Source organism: Drosophila pseudoobscura, chromosome X (assembly GCF_009870125.1).
Source record: "Drosophila pseudoobscura strain MV-25-SWS-2005 chromosome X, UCI_Dpse_MV25, whole genome shotgun sequence".
Classification (NCBI taxonomy): domain Eukaryota; kingdom Metazoa; phylum Arthropoda; class Insecta; order Diptera; family Drosophilidae; genus Drosophila; species Drosophila pseudoobscura.
In genome coordinates, this window is record NC_046683.1 from 24,016,277 (window position 1) to 24,030,466 (window position 14,190).

Here is a 14,190-nt window from a genome sequence, read left to right on the forward strand (position 1 = left end):
TCGAGCTCGAATTCGAGAGAGAGATATGTGCAGCCGGTCACGAGAGCTGGCTGAAGCAAGCGACGAAAGAGAAGGCGAAGAAAACTAATGGGCCAGTGCACTGCGCAGGCTGGAGCAGACTGCGAAAGAGGAAAGAAAACGAATAGCGGGTCGCTAGAACTGCCACGGTCGGCTACAACGATCTTTGGTTCGCTTCTTTTCGACAAATGTAACGTTAAACCCTCGAATTTGATTTAACGAACTGTATGAAATACCATTAACACACGATAAGTCCACGGCTATCATGTCGGGATCACCAAAATCTTGGAAGCTGCCGAACTTTTTAGGCTCCTGCTCATTTACAAATGAAAAATTGCTCCGTTGTTAAAGTTACAATTTGGCGTTTATTGTTCGATATTGTTTGTGTGTTTTTGTTAGAGGCCGTGAACTTTGGTTTAGGTGTTAGGCGCTTGGACGATGAAGAGGAAGGCGCTTCGACGCTCGTCGACGCGCTTCTTATATGCCTTCGCTTGTTATATGCCTTCGACGAAGTGAACTGACCGAGTGACTGAGCGAAGGATCGATTAGTGGATTATAAGAAGCAAGAACGTTACATTTGTGTGTGCAATATGCACTGAGAGCGTTCTTGACGTTACTTAAGAGCTGCTGCTCCGAACTTTGGTTATACAAAAATTTGCTTAAAAAAGCAAACTCCCTCTTATGTTGCACATACCTCGCCCAGTCCACAGGATCCGGATCCTACCAAATCGTTTGAAGTACTTGTTACGAAGATTCTTAAATTTCACAAGACCCTATTACTTATAGGCTACTTGCCTATAGGAGCCTTGCACCCTTCTGGAAGCATTGTTTCCAATAATACGTTCAGACGGAAGAGTTAGCACTAGGATGCGAGAGAACAGAAGCCCGATTGACGTTTAACATACTACCCCGAATAGCATTCAAGCTGACAGTAGAAAAGAAGTATTCATAATATGGTTCCGCCCAGGGCGAATAAGAATGGAAATAAGCTAAGAATCCTAACGGCATATGATGCATGTGACAGTCTGCGATAGGCTGTTCGCAACAAGTAACATGGCACTCTATATCCGAACTAACAAAAATTATGTCTAGAATCTAATTTAGACTATTGGCCTTCAGCCATAGAGTTCTACAGGGGGACAAACGGATGACGAGTCAGCTTTCACAACTGTAAACTCGGAACGGGACACAGGCGTCTCACGCTCATGGCTTGCCCTGAATCAGAGGCGACTGTGCTTCACCTCCCAGGATACAGGGGGTCACGAACGAATCGGCACCTGCCGTAACTGTACACACCGGTGGAAATGCGACTATACGCCCCTGGTACGGTCATGTGTCTGCCAGAATGCTGGCTAATTGTGGTCGGGCGGAGACTAAGTCGCAGCAAGCGCTGCGAGGAGAGCCTCCCGGATACTCTTTACCAAAGCTAAGGCTTAGAACGTTGAGCGGAACTGGGCCGAATACATGGTCAGTCTGCCAACTTATAATAAATAACTTAGGAAAGCCAAACGCGCCTCATAGAGTTCTGTCGAAGACAACACCCACTCTGGCCTACCTGAATAATGTCGACCAGTCTTGAACAACTCCTTAACACCCACTTCCCCGGCTGCGATGAAAACAGACCTAACTACTTCACGCCTCCATCTGTCGTCTCAAATGCCATCCTGAACCTGCGAAGACAGGAAAATATTTCCTGGGAGTTCAAAAATGTTAAACCATACAAGTCCGCGGGGCCAGATGTCATTATCCCTGCCCAACTGATTCACGAGGGACATAAACACAAAATAATTTACGAGGGAATCTTCTCCAACAGGTGCATCACTAACCTATTTAGCTTATTAAAAATAATATTTTCTTGGGTTCACCCCATAATAAAACAATCATCTAGCAAAAGAATCTTGTGCGGCAAATGCAGACTACTTGGTATCCTAACCGACGACTGCGGATCGCCGGTCCATACCAATGAACCCAAATTGAAGTCGCCAAAAACGCAGAGGTGCTGACGGTCTCGCAGGCTACCATATATTTTAACAATTTTTTGAGTGTGCGCGAAACAGGGGCCAAACTAGGCAAAGAAACCCACGTGGCCGATGCTCTATCGCACAAAAACGTTAACGCCCTGCAAAACAACCACTAAGACCCGGAGTCCGATGAGGCCACGATCTTATTATTTCCAAAAAATGTCTAAATTAGCCAACGAGGTGATCCTAAATTGTAAAGTTTGCGCAAGGGCAAAGTACGATAGGCACCCAAAAAACCAAGAACTCGGCCAAGCGCCGATTCCCTCACAAGCTTAAGAGATGTTACACGTTGACATCTTCTCCACAGACAAAAAATTCTTCCTCCCCTGCGTAGACAAACTATCCAAGTTCGCGTTGGTGCAACCCATTGCATCCAGGGCAATAGAGGACCTACGACCCCTCTACTGATACTAATGAACGTATTTCCCAGGGCAAAGCAAGTCTATTGTGATAATGAGCCTGCTCTTAAGTCCGAGACAATAAGGTGTCTTCTTTTAAAGAATAATGATGTAAGCATCGTAAAGGCACCACTACTCCACAGCTTATCGAACGGCCAGGTGGAACGTTTCCACAGCACCCTGTTAGAATTAACCAGGTGCCTGAAACTTCAGGGAGGAATCGTAGACACAGTGACCTTATATTGCAAGCTACCGTCCAATATAACAGCTCCATTCATTCGGTAACCAAGCAAATAGAGGACCTACGACCCCTCTACTGATACTAATGAACGTATTTCCCAGGGCAAAGCAACACTATTGTGATAATTAGCCTGCTCTTAAGTCCGAGACAATAAGGTGTCTTCTTTTGAAGAATAATGATGTAAGCATCGTAAAGGCACCACTACTCCACAGCTTATCGAACGGCCAGGTGGAACGTTTCCACAGCACCCTGTTAGAAATAACCAGGTGCCTGAAACTTCAGGGAGGAACCGTAGACACAGTGACCTTATATTGCAAGCTACCGTCCAATATAACAGCTCCATTCATTCGGTAACCAAGCAAAGGCCCAAGGAAGTCTTAACCACCGTTTCGCCGGAATGCATCCAGGGCATTATAAAAAAGATAGAGGAATCTCCGATCGAGCAAAATACCAGACTAAACAAAAACCGACAGAACAGGGTCTTCGAAGTAGGCGAAGGAGTCCTAATAAAAACCACCCGCAGGTTAGAGAACATACTTTCGCCCCTCTGCGACGGACTAAGGTCCTCATCAAGGGGAGGGTGGTCAACAAGGGCAACCTCCGTCGATAATTTGTAATTTTAATCCCTTTTTCCTTATAACATTTCGGCTTATAATTTTGACACTTTCACTCTTGACTACGAGTGCACGGGTAACGGACTACACGCCCGCGAACTATATTTCCATCATGGACTCCGACATACTGCTTTGGGACCAGTACGGATACGACACTCGACTAAATTCACCGATTACAGATCCATGACCGACGAGACAATGAAGTTGACAGACTTGTTTCCACAATCCTACATGAGGAAGTTGTTGGAGATAGACACAGGACACGTACAAGACATGCTAACTGCCCTCGACGTTCACCACAGAAGGGTAAGAAGCCTTGACTGCCTGGGGACAGCTCTTAAGGCTTTAGCGGGTACGCCAGACTCAAACAGAATACGCAGCTAGTCACTGCAAATAATAGACAAATCGACATTAACACCAAAACGCAAGAAAAGATTAATCAATTCACGGACACAGTCAATAAAATTCTGAAGACCACAAAGGACCAACGGGTGGACACGGGACACCTGTTCGAGGCCCTCACTACACGCCATAGAATGCTAATAACCGAATTGGGAGCTGTCATGCTCACCTGGACTCTTGAAAAAGTTAACGTAATTAATCCAGAAATCATAGACCACATAGATATCAAATCAATTCTCACTGATTAAGTCACAGGAACCTCTATTAGAGATTAAGGGATCCACTGAGATGCCTTCAGTTCAGAATCTAGCAACTCCTATGCCATAGACTGATGTAAGTGACTTAGTTTTTCGCAGTCGAAGCTGTTTAGCGACGGCGACGGTGGCTAATAGAACAGGCTCAGATGGACGCTGGGATATATATGCGCTTGCGGCAAGGAGGGCGGCAATGCAACAATGCCGGTATGATTTGGCTGCGGCTCAATAGAAGACACAGTATGTAATGTCTGTGTTAGGCGAAGAAAATGCAGAACAGTGTGGTGCTTCGATTGGCAAGTACGGTAGGGACCCGATTTACAATCTTTCACGTGATGACCTTTCGTAGGCAAATGACGCATAACAAGAGCCTTCTTGCTTCCTTGTGTCGATGGTTCGGCTATAGAGCTTTGAACCGTTGACAATTGGCAATCATAAGGTTCGTGCCCTCACACAACACAGGAAACAGGAGCGTACGATGCTACAATCGATTTTCGGTGCCAACCCCGACTTGCCAACCTGACCATCTTGCTTTTGCATGGAGTTATAAATGCCTTCAAGGGTACGACGATCTTTGTCCCAGGATGGAAGATCGTGATTCGACGAAACTGCTTGAGTCTGCCTGTCCATATTCAAATGCAATCAGCTATTTCCTCCTTAGTTGCCAGCGCTTCCAATGTGAGGTGAGGTGGCGGCGTCCGTAAACGTCCGCTGCAGATGAGTCAGATGAGTCCCCACGCGCCAGCCAAAATATTTCTCTAGTGTGTGCCTGTAGAATGAAATGGTTATTTGCAAATCGTTTTTTGAGAATATCTAATGCGGTATTGTACTTAGCCTCGTTCATCTCCAACGAATTAATGGTGTCCAATGCCGCTCCGCTCAAACAGGACCACTTTAACAGACCGCAGGACTTCTCAATAGAAGTCAGCTCAGCTTCACTATCAATAACAGCTGTGAACATGGAATAGAAGCTTGTCCACTCTGTATAGTCTCCGCTGAACTTGGGCAGCTGCAGCTTTGGCTATCGCGATCGATTGACCATGTACATAATCATTGGGTTGGATTCACTTGGGTTCATTTGAAACGTGGAACAACGCGTGGGCTTCAACCGATTGCCCAACTCACGCTGTATGGTCCTCAATGATAGGATAGACGAGTCAAATTTTCCTGGTAGTTCACTGGACATAGACTCAAAATCCACTTCCTCCAAACTGGTGTGCGCCACAATAAAATTAGATTTCAGCACCGTCAATGATTCCAGCAATCCTCGCAAATCGTATTCATCCATTTGGCGCAGCTTTTCGCGATCCATCTCTGTGCGTATGGACTCTGGCCTATCGAAAATGGCTTTAGTCTTCAGCATCATGAAGGAAATCCGGGATGCAGGGAATTGGGTGTTGGCTGCGTTCGCACTAAACCTATCACTAGATTGAGCATCGCCAACTATCAAAGTATCACTATTATTTCCCATAGCCAACGATCCACTACTTCTATTAATTTTCCTTATTTACCCGATACTCCAAGTGAGTACAGGGGTATATTCGATTTGGTGATTGGTGAAAATGGATGTGTGTTACGTGCGGAAGGAATAGTTTCCGACCCTACAAAAAATATATTTTCTTGATCAGCATCAATAGCCGAGTCGAATCTGTCCGTCATTATAAGCGCCTAGTGTTCAAAGACTATAAAGACTATGCTAGAGCAAAGACATTTTATATCCGGAATTCTGTGATATGTCACTGTTAGAAGCTTTTTTTTTTTAAACTTCGCCACACCCCCTTCCACCACCGCAAAGGAAGAAAATCTGGGGTATCCACAAATCTCAGAAACTTTTAAGGCTAGAGTAACGAAATTTGGTATCCACACTCCTGTTACATCTCAATATAAAACGCATATTTCAAAACTTCGCCCCAACCCCTTCCGCCGCCACTCACAACTCACAACGTTCCACCTCGTTTCCCATTGTTTTGGTTCTAAAATGTTGACGCGGAGTGTGTGAGCCGATCACAGTTAAATAAAAACGATGCAACGCGAGAGTTCAGACGAGCTTACAAACGTTTTTGAGTTCAATTTTGTGGAATTTTTTATTTGTGTGTGTCCAAAATGCGACGACCGAAAAAGAACCAACAGCTATGCACAAACGAATTACCGAGATGTTTTGCACTGTTTCGAGCTCGAATTCGAGAGAAAGATATGTGCAGCCGGTCACGAGAGCTGGCTGAAGCAAGCGACGAAAGAGAAGGCGAAGAAAACTAATGGGCCAGTGCACTGCGCAGGCTGGAGCAGACTGCGAAAGAGGAAAGAAAACGAATAGCGGGTCGCTAGAACTGCCACGGTCGGCTACAACGATCTTTGGTTCGCTTCTTTTCGACAAATGTAACGTTAAACCCTCAAATTTGATTTAACGAACTGTATGAAATACCATTAACACACGACAAGTCCACGGCTATCATGTCGGGATCACCAAAATCTTGGAAGCTGCCGAACTTTTGAGGCTCCTGCTCATTTACAAATGAAAAATTGCTCCGTTGATAAAGTTACAATTTGGCGTTTATTGTTCGATATTGTTTGTGTGTTTTTGTTAGAGGCCGTGAACTTTGGTTTAGGTGTTAGGCGCTTGGACGATGAAGAGGAAGGCGCTTCGACGCTCGTCGACGCGCTTCTTATATGCCTTCGCTTGTTATATGCCTTCGACGAAGTGAACTGACCGAGTGACTGAGCGAAGGATCGATTAGTGGATTATAAGAAGCAAGAACGTTACATTTGTGTGTGCAATATGCACTGAGAGCGTACATGGGATGAGCTCGATAATAGAAAGCTTAATAGATAGGTTCTTGACGTTACTTAAGAGCTGCTGCTCCGAACTTTGGTTATACAAAAATTTGCTTAAAAAAGCAAACTCCCTCTTATGTTGCACATACCTCGCCCAGTCCACAGGATCCGGATCCTACCAAATCGTTTGAAGTACTTGTTACGAAGATTCTTAAATTTCACAAGACCCTATTACTTATAGGCTACTTGCCTATAGGAGCCTTGCACCCTTCTGGAAGCATTGTTTCCAATAATACGTTCAGACGGAAGAGTTAGCACTAGGATGCGAGAGAACAGAAGCCCGATTGACGTTTAACATACTACCCCGAATAGCATTCAAGCTGACAGTAGAAAAGAAGTATTCATAATATGGTTCCGCCCAGGGCGAATAAGAATGGAAATAAGCTAAGAATCCTAACGGCATATGATGCATGTGACAGTCTGCGATAGGCTGTTCGCAACAAGTAACATGGCACTCTATATCCGAACTAACAAAAATTATGTCTAGAATCTAATTTAGACTATTGGCCTTCAGCCATAGAGTTCTACAGGGGGACAAACGGATGACGAGTCAGCTTTCACAACTGTAAACTCGGAACGGGACACAGGCGTCTCACGCTCATGGCTTGCCCTGAATCAGAGGCGACTGTGCTTCACCTCCCAGGATACAGGGGGTCACGAACGAATCGGCACCTGCCGTAACTGTACACACCGGTGGAAATGCGACTATACGCCCCTGGTACGGTCATGTGTCTGCCAGAATGCTGGCTAATTGTGGTCGGGCGGAGACTAAGTCGCAGCAAGCGCTGCGAGGAGAGCCTCCCGGATACTCTTTACCAAAGCTAAGGCTTAGAACGTTGTGCGGAACTGGGCCGAATACATGGTCAGTCTGCCAACTTATAATAAATAACTTAGGAAAGCCAAACGCGCCTCATAGAGTTCTGTCGAAGACAACACCCACTCTGGCCTACCTGAATAATGTCGACCAGTCTTGAACAACTCCTTAACACCCACTTCCCCGGCTGCGATGAAAACAGACCTAACTACTTCACGCCTCCATCTGTCGTCTCAAATGCCATCCTGAACCTGCGAAGACAGGAAAATATTTCCTGGGAGTTCAAAAATGTTAAACCATACAAGTCCGCGGGGCCAGATGTCATTATCCCTGCCCAACTGATTCACGAGGGACATAAACACAAAATAATTTACGAGGGAATCTTCTCCAACAGGTGCATCACTAACCTATTTAGCTTATTAAAAATAATATTTTCTTGGGTTCACCCCATAATAAAACAATCATCTAGCAAAAGAATCTTGTGCGGCAAATGCAGACTACTTGGTATCCTAACCGACGACTGCGGATCGCCGGTCCATACCAATGAACCCAAATTGAAGTCGCCAAAAACGCAGAGGTGCTGACGGTCTCGCAGGCTACCATATATTTTAACAATTTTTTGAGTGTGCGCGAAACAGGGGCCAAACTAGGCAAAGAAACCCACGTGGCCGATGCTCTATCGCACAAAAACGTTAACGCCCTGCAAAACAACCACTAAGACCCGGAGTCCGATGCGGCCACGATCTTATTATTTCCAAAAAATGTCTAAATTAGCCAACGAGGTGATCCTAAATTGTAAAGTTTGCGCAAGGGCAAAGTACGGTAGGCACCCAAAAAACCAAGAACTCGGCCAAGCGCCGATTCCCTCACAAGCTTAAGAGATGTTACACGTTGACATCTTCTCCACAGACAAAAAATTCTTCCTCCCCTGCGTAGACAAACTATCCAAGTTCGCGTTGGTGCAACCCATTGCATCCAGGGCAATAGAGGACCTACGACCCCTCTACTGATACTAATGAACGTATTTCCCAGGGCAAAGCAAGTCTATTGTGATAATGAGCCTGCTCTTAAGTCCGAGACAATAAGGTGTCTTCTTTTGAAGAATAATGATGTAAGCATCGTAAAGGCACCACTACTCCACAGCTTATCGAACGGCCAGGTGGAACATTTCCACAGCACCCTGTTAGAAATAGCCAGGTGCCTGAAACTTCAGGGAGGAATCGTAGACACAGTGACCTTATATTGCAAGCTACCGTCCAATATAACAGCTCCATTCATTCGGTAACCAAGCAAAGGCCCAAGGAAGTCTTAACCACCGTTTCGCCGGAATGCATCCAGGGCATTATAAAAAAGATAGAGGAATCTCCGATCGAGCAAAATACCAGACTAAACAAAAACCGACAGAACAGGGTCTTCGAAGTAGGCGAAGGAGTCCTAATAAAAACCACCCGCAGGTTAGAGAACATACTTTCGCCCCTCTGCGACGGACTAAGGTCCTCATCAAGGGGAGGGTGGTCAACAAGGGCAACCTCCGTCGATAATTTGTAATTTTAATCCCTTTTTCCTTATAACATTTCGGCTTATAATTTTGACACTTTCACTCTTGACTACGAGTGCACGGGTAACGGACTACACGCCCGCGAACTATATTTCCATCATGGACTCCGACATACTGCTTTGGGACCAGTACGGATACGACATTCGACTAAATTCACCGACTACAGATCCATGACCGACGAGACAATGAAGTTGACAGACTTGTTTCCACAATCCCACATGAGGAAGTTGTTGGAGATAGACACAGGACATGTACAAGACATGCTAACTGCCCTCGACGTTCACCACAGAAGGGTAAGAAGCCTTGACTGCCTGGGGACAGCTCTTAAGGCTTTAGCGGGTACGCCAGACTCAAACGACCTTAAGAATACGCAGCTAGTCACTGCAAATAATAGACAAATCGACATTAACACCAAAACGCAAGAAAAGATTAATCAACTCACGGACACAGTCAATAAAATTCTGAAGACCACAAAGGACCAACGGGTGGACACGGGACACCTGTTCGAGGCCCTCACTACACGCCATAGAATGCTAATAACCGAATTGGGAGCTGTCATGCTCACTTGGACTCTTGAAAAAGTTAACGTAATTAATCCAGAAATAATAGACCACATAGATATCAAATCAATTCTCACTGATTAAGTCACAGGGACCTCTATTAGAAATTAAGGGATCCACTGAGATGCCTTCAGTTCAGAATCTAGCAACTCCTATGCCATAGACTGATGTAAGTGACTTAGTTTTTCGCAGTCGAAGCTGTTTAGCGACGGCGACGGTGGCTAATAGAACAGGCTCAGATGGACGCTGGGATATATATGCGCTTGCGGCAAGGAGGGCGGCAATGCAACAATGCCGGTATGATTTGGCTGCGGCTCAATAGAAGACACAGTATGTAATGTCTGTGTTAGGCGAAGAAAATGCAGAACAGTGTGGTGCTTCGATTGGCAAGTACGGTAGGGACCCGATTTACAATCTTTCACGTGATGACCTTTCGTAGGCAAATGACGCATAACAAGAGCCTTCTTGCTTCCTTGTGTCGATCGTTCGGCGATAGAGCTTTGAACCGTTTACAATTGGCAATCATAAGGTTCGTGCCCTCACACAACACAGGAAACAGGAGCGTACGATGCTACAATCGATTTTCGGTGCCAACCCCGACTTGCCAACCTGACCATCTTGCTTTTGCATGGAGTTATAAATGCCTTCAAGGGTACGACTATCTTTGTCCCAGGATGGAAGATCGTGATTCGACGAAACTGCTTGAGTCTGCCTGTCCATATTCAAATGCAATCAGCTATTTCCTCCTTAGTTGCCAGCGCTTCCAATGTGAGGTGAGGTGGCGGCGTCCGTAAACGTCCGCTGCAAATGAGTCAGATGAGTCCCCACGCGCCAGCCAAAATATTTCTCTAGTGTGTGCCTGTAGAATGAAATGTTTATTGGCAAATCGTTTTTTGAGAATATCTAATGCGGTATTGTACTTAGCTTCGTTCATCTCCATCGAACTAATGGTGTCCAACGCCGCTCCGCTCAAACAGGACCGCTTTAACAGACCGCAGGACTTCTCAATAGAAGTCAGCTCAGCTTCACTATTGATAACAAATGTGAACATGGAATAGAAGCTTGTCCACTCTGTATAGTCTCCGCTGAACTTAGGAAGCTGCAGCCTTGGCTATCGCGATCGATTGACCATGTACATAATCATTGGGTTGGATTCACTTGGGTTCATTTGAAACGTGGAACAACGCGTGGGCTTCAACCGATTGCCCAACTCACGCTGTATGGTCCTCAATGATAGGATAGACGAGTCAAATTTTCCTGGTAGTTCACTGGACATAGACTCAAAATCCACTTCCTCCAAACTGGTGTGCGCCACAATAAAATTAGATTTCAGCACCGTCAATGATTCCAGCAATCCTCGCAAATCGTATTCATCCATTTGGCGCAGCTTTTCGCGATCCATCTCTGTGCGTATGGACTCTGGCCTATCGAAAATGGCTTTAGTCTTCAGCATCATGAAGGAAATCCGCGATGCAGGGAATTGGGTGTTGGCTGCGTTCGCACTAAACCTATCACTAGATTGAGCATCGCCAACTATCAAAGTATCACTATTATTTCCCATAGCCAACGATCCACTACTTCTATTAATTTTCCTTATTTACCCGATACTCCAAGTGAGTATAGGGGTATATTCGATTTGGTGATTGGTGAAAATGGATGTGTGTTACGTCCGGAAGGAATAGTTTCCGACCCTACAAAAAATATATTTTCTTGATCAGCATCAATAGCCGAGTCGAATCTGTCCGTCATTATAAGCGCCTAGTGTTCAAAGACTATAAAGACTATGCTAGAGCAACGACATTTTATATCCGGAATTCTGTGATATGTCACTGTTAGAAGCTTTTTTTTTAAACTTCGCCACACCCCCTTCCGCCACCGCAAAGGAAGAAAATCTGGGGTATGCACAAATCTCAGAAACTTTTAAGGCTAGAGTAACGAAATTTGGTATCCACACTCCTGCTAGATCTCAAGATAAAACGTATATTTCAAAACTTCGCCCCAACCCCTTCCGCCGCCACTCACAACTCACAACGTTCCACCTCGTTTCCCATTGTTTTGGTTCTAAAATGTTGACGCGGAGTGTGTGAGCCGATCACAGTTAAATAAAAACGATGCAACGCGAGAGTTCAGACGAGCTTACAAACGTTTTTGAGTTCAATTTTGTGGAATTTTTTATTTGTGTGTGTCCAAAATGCGACGACCGAAAAAGAACCAACAGCTATGCACAAACGAATTACCGAGATGTTGACGCGGAGTGTGTGAGCCGATCACAGTTAAATAAAAACTATGCAACGCGAGAGTTCAGACGAGCTTACAAACGTTTTTGAGTTCAATTTTGTGGAATTTTTTATTTGTGTGTGTCCAAAATGCGACGACCGAAAAAGAACCAACAGCTATGCACAAACGAATTACCGAGATGTTGACGCGGAGTGTGTGAGCCGATCACAGTTAAATAAAAACGATGCAACGCGAGAGTTCAGACGAGCTTACAAACGTTTTTGAGTTCAATTTTGTGGAATTTTTTATTTGTGTGTGTCCAAAATGCGACGACCGAAAAAGAACCAACAGCTATGCACAAACGAATTACCGAGATGTTTTGCACTGTTTCGAGCTCGAATTCGAGAGAAAGATATGTGCAGCCGGTCACGAGAGCTGGCTGAAGCAAGCGACGAAAGAGAAGGCGAAGAAAACTAATGGGCCAGTGCACTGCGCAGGCTGGAGCAGACTGCGAAAGAGGAAAGAAAACGAATAGCGGGTCGCTAGAACTGCCACGGTCGGCTACAACGATCTTTGGTTCGCTTCTTTTCGACAAATGTAACGTTAAACCCTCAAATTTGATTTAACGAACTGTATGAAATACCATTAACACACGACAAGTCCACGGCTATCATTTCGGGATCACCAAAATCTTGGAAGCTGCCGAACTTTTGAGGCTCCTGCTCATTTACAAATGAAAAATTGCTCCGTTGATAAAGTTACAATTTGGCGTTTATTGTTCGATATTGTTTGTGTGTTTTTGTTAGAGGCCGTGAACTTTGGTTTAGGTGTTAGGCGCTTGGACGATGAAGAGGAAGGCGCTTCGACGCTCGTCGACGCGCTTCTTATATGCCTTCGCTTGTTATATGCCTTCGACGAAGTGAACTGACCGAGTGACTGAGCGAAGGATCGATTAGTGGATTATAAGAAGCAAGAACGTTACATTTGTGTGTGCAATATGCACTGAGAGCGTACATGGGATGAGCTCGATAATAGAAAGCTTAATAGATAGGTTCTTGACGTTACTTAAGAGCTGCTGCTCCGAACTTTGGTTATACAAAAATTTGCTTAAAAAAGCAAACTCCCTCTTATGTTGCACATACCTCGCCCAGTCCACAGGATCCGGATCCTACCAAATCGTTTGAAGTACTTGTTACGAAGATTCTTAAATTTCACAAGACCCTATTACTTATAGGCTACTTGCCTATAGGAGCCTTGCACCCTTCTGGAAGCATTGTTTCCAATAATACGTTCAGACGGAAGAGTTAGCACTAGGATGCGAGAGAACAGAAGCCCGATTGACGTTTAACATACTACCCCGAATAGCATTCAAGCTGACAGTAGAAAAGAAGTATTCATAATATGGTTCCGCCCAGGGCGAATAAGAATGGAAATAAGCTAAGAATCCTAACGGCATATGATGCATGTGACAGTCTGCGATAGGCTGTTCGCAACAAGTAACATGGCACTCTATATCCGAACTAACAAAAATTATGTCTAGAATCTAATTTAGACTATTGGCCTTCAGCCATAGAGTTCTACAGGGGGACAAACGGATGACGAGTCAGCTTTCACAACTGTAAACTCGGAACGGGACACAGGCGTCTCACGCTCATGGCTTGCCCTGAATCAGAGGCGACTGTGCTTCACCTCCCAGGATACAGGGGGTCACGAACGAATCGGCACCTGCCGTAACTGTACACACCGGTGGAAATGCGACTATACGCCCCTGGTACGGTCATGTGTCTGCCAGAATGCTGGCTAATTGTGGTCGGGCGGAGACTAAGTCGCAGCAAGCGCTGCGAGGAGAGCCTCCCGGATACTCTTTACCAAAGCTAAGGCTTAGAACGTTGAGCGGAACTGGGCCGAATACATGGTCAGTCTGCCAACTTATAATAAATAACTTAGGAAAGCCAAACGCGCCTCATAGAGTTCTGTCGAAGACAACACCCACTCTGGCCTACCTGAATAATGTCGACCAGTCTTGAACAACTCCTTAACACCCACTTCCCCGGCTGCGATGAAAACAGACCTAACTACTTCACGCCTCCATCTGTCGTCTCAAATGCCATCCTGAACCTGCGAAGACAGGAAAATATTTCCTGGGAGTTCAAAAATGTTAAACCATACAAGTCCGCGGGGCCAGATGTCATTATCCCTGCCCAACTGATTCACGAGGGACATAAACACAAAATAATTTACGAGGGAATCTTCTCCAACAG